We start from the raw sequence: 6,526 nt of genomic DNA on the forward strand, positions 1-6,526 counted from the left end.
GAAGTGGAGTTGCACACCCGAACGACTAAAGAGACTGGAAAGTCCAACCTTTGCACAGTTTTGAAGCGGGCTCACCGACGATTGCTTACATCGTTAGCAAAATGGCAGTTATGTAACGGTTTGCGAAGGACAGAGATGGGAACCCAGGGTACCATACATTGATTCATGGTACCTTTTAAACCACCGAAAGGATGCAGGGCAGGGGGGATCATATGCTTGACTTCTTTGTCGCAAGCTAGTAACGAGTGGTCTACCAAGCAATGAAAACGCAACAATTTTGGATAAAAATGTATTTCATTTTAACAATAACATACTGTCAGCTCTGTACGCATTTCCCAGCGGTTTTCAATATGTGTGATAACCTTTTTGTTATGTAACTGTCTTGCTCCTCAAAATAGCTATTAACTGCCGACATCACTTCTTCAAGGTCGGAAAATCTTTGAACACCGAGCCATTTTTTTTAATTTTGCGGAGAGACAATAATCCGATGGGGCTAAACCTGGCGAATAGGGTGCATAAGGTAGCAATTGAAACTATATTTCATGAATTTCGGCCATTGCAATTACAGATTTGTGAACCGGAATATTGTCTTGATGAAGGAACACTTTCTTTTTAGCCAGTGGCGGAGTGATCTGGCGAAGTCTAGTGATTCGCTCGCGTGACGAATTCCCGGTAAATGGTTTCGCCTGACACGAAAAGCCTCCGTCTTTTGCGAACGCAATGGAGTAGTGTTTGTAAGTGTCCATTTTTTTAGCGATGCCTGCTGACCCATAGGAAAGTTTACTTTAAAGAGTAATTTAGGTTATTAACAGAAATTTTAGCGGCGTGGCTCCTAAGGCTGACTCTGGTGTCGCTACTGTCTACGTCTATAATTAAAAACGCCTGTATTTCTTAAACGGTAAGAGATAGTGCCGTTTGGACGAAAGATTTGGAGCTAAAGTAGAGAGTAGGGGAGATCAGTCACCCTCGCTACAATACACGACCATTAAATCCCAAGGAAGTTGCCTTGGAAAAAATAATTACAAAAGTACTATGGTTTGGAGATAGTGCCGGTGGCTGAAACTTGTGTCGACGCCGACAGCGTCTTATGGAAAGGAAGGCTATATCTCGGGAACGGTGAGAGATACAAGTAGCTCAATTTTTACGAAGGATTTCAATTCAAAGTGGGAGGAGGGGGGATCAAACGTCCACACTACCTAAGCCACCCTGTGGGAGGTAGTAGGTCGCGTTTGAATAACGTCTTAAAGAAAAAAAAATACAGGGTCGTACCCAAAAGTGGTAGGACTGTTTTTTCACAAGAATTTCATTGACGATGTACTTACATCGACTTAATAATCTTCAAAGTATGCTCCTTGAGCTGCTACCCACTTAGTATAACGTTGCTCCCATTCCCCGTAAGCCCGCTGGAAATTTTCTTTGGGGATGCCGTTGATGACCCTCGTCGAAGCCTCTTGAACGGCCTTTATCGAGTCAAAACGTCGTCCCTTGAGCTGTTTTTTCATCAGGGGAAAGAAGATGAAGTCTGGTGGTGAAAGGTCAGATCGGGAAAAAAAGGGCGGGTGCGGCAACGTGGCAACGCCGTATTTGAGCGCTCCGCAAGCGGGCACAGCAGGTCCGTGCCAAGGCGCCGTCCCGCCCTAATGCCCTAAGAAGTGGACCCGCCCGGGTCCCAGTGGCAACGGGAGAGAACTCCCTTACAAAGGTAACCGGACGAGACATCCAATAAGGCACAAAGCTCGAGCGCCTCCGGAGGTTGGGATGGAGGGACTAGTTAGCCTCCACCCACCGGAGCTACAGCTTAGAAGGACTCAAGTCTCCTGAGTGTGCGTGTGTGTCTATTTATATGTGTGTATTCCTATAACTTATTTCCTATATTCCTAAAACCTATTTTCGTCACCAACAACAAACTCAAAACACTTTTAGGAAACCCAAAAGATGCCATTGGTCCACTTCAAAAATCAGGCATATACGAGATAAACTGTCCCGAATGAGACCAATCCTACATAGGACAAACACGTAGAAATATCCTCACACGATTTAAAGAACACATGGCTTGCTACAGACTAGGACATACCGAAAGATCGGCGGTTGCGGAACATATGCATCAACACTCACACAAAATTGATTTGAAAAATTTTAAACTCATTGGCACAGCACCGAACCACTTATTAGACTATCACGAAAGCATCCACATCCACTGCTCAAGAAAGAAACTGATGAACCATGACCAGGGCTCTATCTCATCATCCTTAATCTCCTTAACAAAACACCATAACCTTTCAACTCGAAAAATCACCACTAATGACTAGGCCTCCTTTGTCACCCGCACACGGCTTATCGCCCCCTCCCACCCACCCTTCCCTGGTCCCCAAAACAACTCATATTCCTGACATAACCATTCCCCACACCCCCTCCCCATCTTAAACGACTTTTCATCACAACTCTCCCCCCCCCCCAATCCCCTTTTTGACCGTTACACTACACACAGCATATATAAATCACCACACATGAGAGGAAATCATTCCTTCTCTGAAGAGGACTGCTTGGCAGTCGAAACACTTGTGTCAGCTTCTGGGCACTCCCTTCACCCTTCCACCAAGTGCGAGTCACAGTACTAACGTCGGAAGAAATTCCACGGTAGACCTGTGATTGAGTCTTGCTAGGGTTAAGGCGTCTTCGCATACCTAAGCAAGTGAGTGATTGGCGGGCCACTGCCGCAGAGGGAAACCTCTCGTAACCCCTGATAGAGTGGGAGTGTATGCGACTAGCAAGGATCACTGCTGCATAGTACATCCAAGCTAAAGTGTGCGTGATTCTTGTTGCTTTTATTATTATATTACGTGTGAGTGACGGGCCACTGGCGCAGAGAGAACCTCTCCTAAGACCTGATTGAAGGTGAGTGCTTGTTACTAGCGACGATCAATCCTATATAGTAGATCCGAGCTAGAGAGTGCGTGATCATTTTTCGTTTATTATATTTCTTAATTTTATTTCAATACGTGTGATTGGTTAGCCCCTGACGCAGAGGGAAACCTCTCGTAAGCCCTGATAGAGTGAGAGTGTATGCGACTAGCAAGGATCACTGCTACATAGTACATCCAAGCTAGTGAATGCGTGATTAATTTTCACTTTTTTAGTATTCAAAAATTTTTGTATTATTCCAAATTTTAATGCGTGCGTTTGAGTGCTTGAGACTAGCATAGATCAATGCTTTATAGTATATCCAAGCTAGATAGTACGTGATTTATTTGCAGTCCTCCATTTCATTGTTCTAACCGTTTGCGGTATTTAAATATTTCAATTATTTTCAGTTTTTTACTATATTTATTGTTGGTCTTATTTTCAGTTAATTATTTAATTTTATAATTTTTATCGATTTACTACTTGTATTTTCTCCAATTTCCCCCACCCATCCTTTGCCCATTTATAAGAGTACGGCTGGGGTGAACTCTTCCCATTATATGAACACAAGATGCTTTCTGCGGATCCTTCTCCCTGATAAAAGGATATTGTCACGCTTCTATTTCTCGAAATATTCTGAATATTCGAAGGCTCTTCTCACGATGACGCCCTATTTTCGAGCTTGGTGAATTTCTCCCAATTGGACGAGAGAATAATGCAATACTGTTGTGCTCTGTCAATCAGTTGATCGACAATATATATTTATATATGATCTCAAACCGTTAAAACTTAATGTCGGCACTTAATGGCTATTTTGAGGATCTAGACAGTTCTCATTATAAAATGGGTATAAAACTTATTGAACATTGCTGCGAAAAGTGTATAGAGGTGAAAGGAGATTATGTTGAAAAATAAATATGTTTCTTTCCACAATTGTTATCTTTTGTTTGTTGGGTTGGATACTTCTGGGACCACTCAGAGGCTCCAGGTGCTCACCCCTAAGATGATGCTATTTGAGTCACAATATTTGGTTGGTGACACTTCTGATGAAGGGAAAAAGTAAAAAACTGGTACTTCATATGGGATGCCAAATTTAATCCAGTCTATTTGTCTGTGTACTCTCCTAGGAAACTTCTTTGGATTCCATGCTGTGCAATTTATGAATTTCAGACCCCTCACTATGCAGGGCATCCAAGAAGAAAGTAACTCATTTCCTATTCAAAAAAAAATATTCCATTGTTATAATTGAATTGAAATATGTTTGGTAACCAATTTAACCATTACTCACTACAAAACTCAAACATTGAGGAAAAAATAGAAATTACATTCATCAGCCTACAATTTTGGTTTGATGAGTAAAGGTGGAGCCTACCTCATGCTCTCCTGCATTGTTTCTTATCTACAAGTATGGGCATTTTCTAGGAAGAGCTGGGGCCTTGAAATATGTACCATTGCCAAAGTTACTATCAATTTGAATCTGGGCTTATTTGGCCAGTAGTCAAATGTTTATCCCTGTTGACTACCCTATTACTATATATTGGTTGTGCACAGAATTATTTGAAGACCAAAATTGTAAAAAGTATGGATTGAAAAATACTCACTCCTCCTGGAAATTTGTTGTTATCAAGTACCTATTGGTAACTAAGTACTTCCCTGTATATGAACTCTTAAACATCACAAAAAAAGTCATCAAGGTCACCTCAGCCTTTCTAATGAAAAGACTATTATGAAACTCATTCTCTTTTAAATCAGAAGATATAGGTAATTTGTTCTAATTCCTTGGAAGATTTATGTCTTAATCGATCATAAAAAAGCATGTGCTCATAGAGAATGAAGTATATAAAGGGATATATATATATATCTATGGTTTAATAAGTAAAATAATTGGTCTAATGAAAAATATTCAAGTTGATTTTCAAATCTTTTATTAAGGAAGTAAAATTGAATAAATAATTTTGCAAAAACAAAATACAGAAGCTATCATTTTTTTTCTTTTTGAATTATGAGCTTAACAGACTTCAATAAATTCTAATCCTGAATGTACTGAAAATTTAAGCTGCTACCAAACTGTTGATGCCGACCGTAGAAGTGGCGCTGGTGTTGAGTACAGGCGGTTTGTATCCAGCAACTCTTGCCCTTGGTTTAACAATTCATTGCTTTGTTTAATGTCTTTACTCAATTGGACATCAAGAGAGACGTCCGATTCAACATCTTGTCTCATGCAGCATGATATAAAACTCCTTAGACAATTGAAAAGTGATTTTCTTTGTCTTTTCCAAAATGTCGTAGAATGGGAGTCTGTGTCTTGAGAGGAAGTCAGATCGGAGGCTATCTTCTGGGATGTATTCAGCCACTCATAATGAGATTTTTCCACTGCCCCCTCGCTCCTGGATTTACCATTCCTTGTCAGGGGATATGATTTATTAGTTGCAGTATCCCCAATTACGGGTTCAACATTGAGTCCCATATAATTTGGAGTAGTCTTTCCTGAGTTCATCACTTTCTTAGGCAGCATCTGTATGGTAGAAATATTTTCAATAAATAGAAGTGGATTTGTTTATTTAAGTACATTATATGTTCCCCAAGATGTTTATTGATAATTAGAATGCCCTGTTATAATACAAGGAATATGTATTGCAAGGAAAAGAAAAGACGCCATCGTATTTGAACATTCTTAATTTCATTTTTTTTGCTACTCATTCTGACAAAAACTTAAAACATATATTTATACAAGAGGAAGGGAAAAAAAGGATCCTTCCCTCTTTTCCTTGAAAGAGATCACTTGAACCACTAAAAATTTAAATACGGTTTGGTTTCTTATCTTTTTCTAATGTTTTACGTTCACCAGTACTAAGTATAAATACATTATTATTAATATCAAAGATAAAGCCAACTTTAAGAAAATTGATGACTTCATTCCATTGCAGCAAAGTGGAATCACATAAATTATTATGAAATACTTATGGCTGTGTGAGAAAAATTACTTTTTTATGTCAAAGTTGTCAGAAAGCTGGGTTCAAAGACTATCTATTCCTTGTCAGAAGCAAACAAGGTACAACCAGCAATCAATGTGATGTGGATCAGAAATTTTACCAAATTCACCATATTCTCTCAGTCGCACCCCAAGGGACTTTCTTATTTCCATTACTCTAAAAATGATTGATATTTTACCAAAAAACGATGCCATTCAAGAGTTTGAACAATGGTTTACAACACGATCTACTTAATCCTAAATTGGAGGCATTTGAAAAGTTACAACATCCAAAAAAAATATTATAATTCTGAATGACGACTATTTAGAGAAATCATATTAATAATGTGCAACAATTAAATTTCTCTCTCTATTATATTTGGCGATAGTTAAAATTTAATGGCATCCCAAGGTAAAATGTATCTGCAAAGTAAATGTCCAAATGGAATCATCTAGCTGGACCATGAACAGTTATGTATACTTTCTAACCAACTTTAATGGGAAAATAAAATAAGATTGTAAAATGGTTATAAAAGATTACACATGGCTCTATTTTAAACAGATTTTAGGAAAACATTAGAGCAGTTATGACAACAGAATGGATAAGGGAAATGTTAATTCATTATTAATATTAAAAGAGTTATACTTACACTG

The sequence above is a fragment of the Hetaerina americana genome, unplaced genomic scaffold (genome assembly GCF_022747635.1).
Source record: "Hetaerina americana unplaced genomic scaffold, ioHetAmer1.1.p SCAF_14, whole genome shotgun sequence".
In the NCBI taxonomy this organism is placed as follows: Eukaryota; Metazoa; Arthropoda; class Insecta; order Odonata; family Calopterygidae; genus Hetaerina; species Hetaerina americana.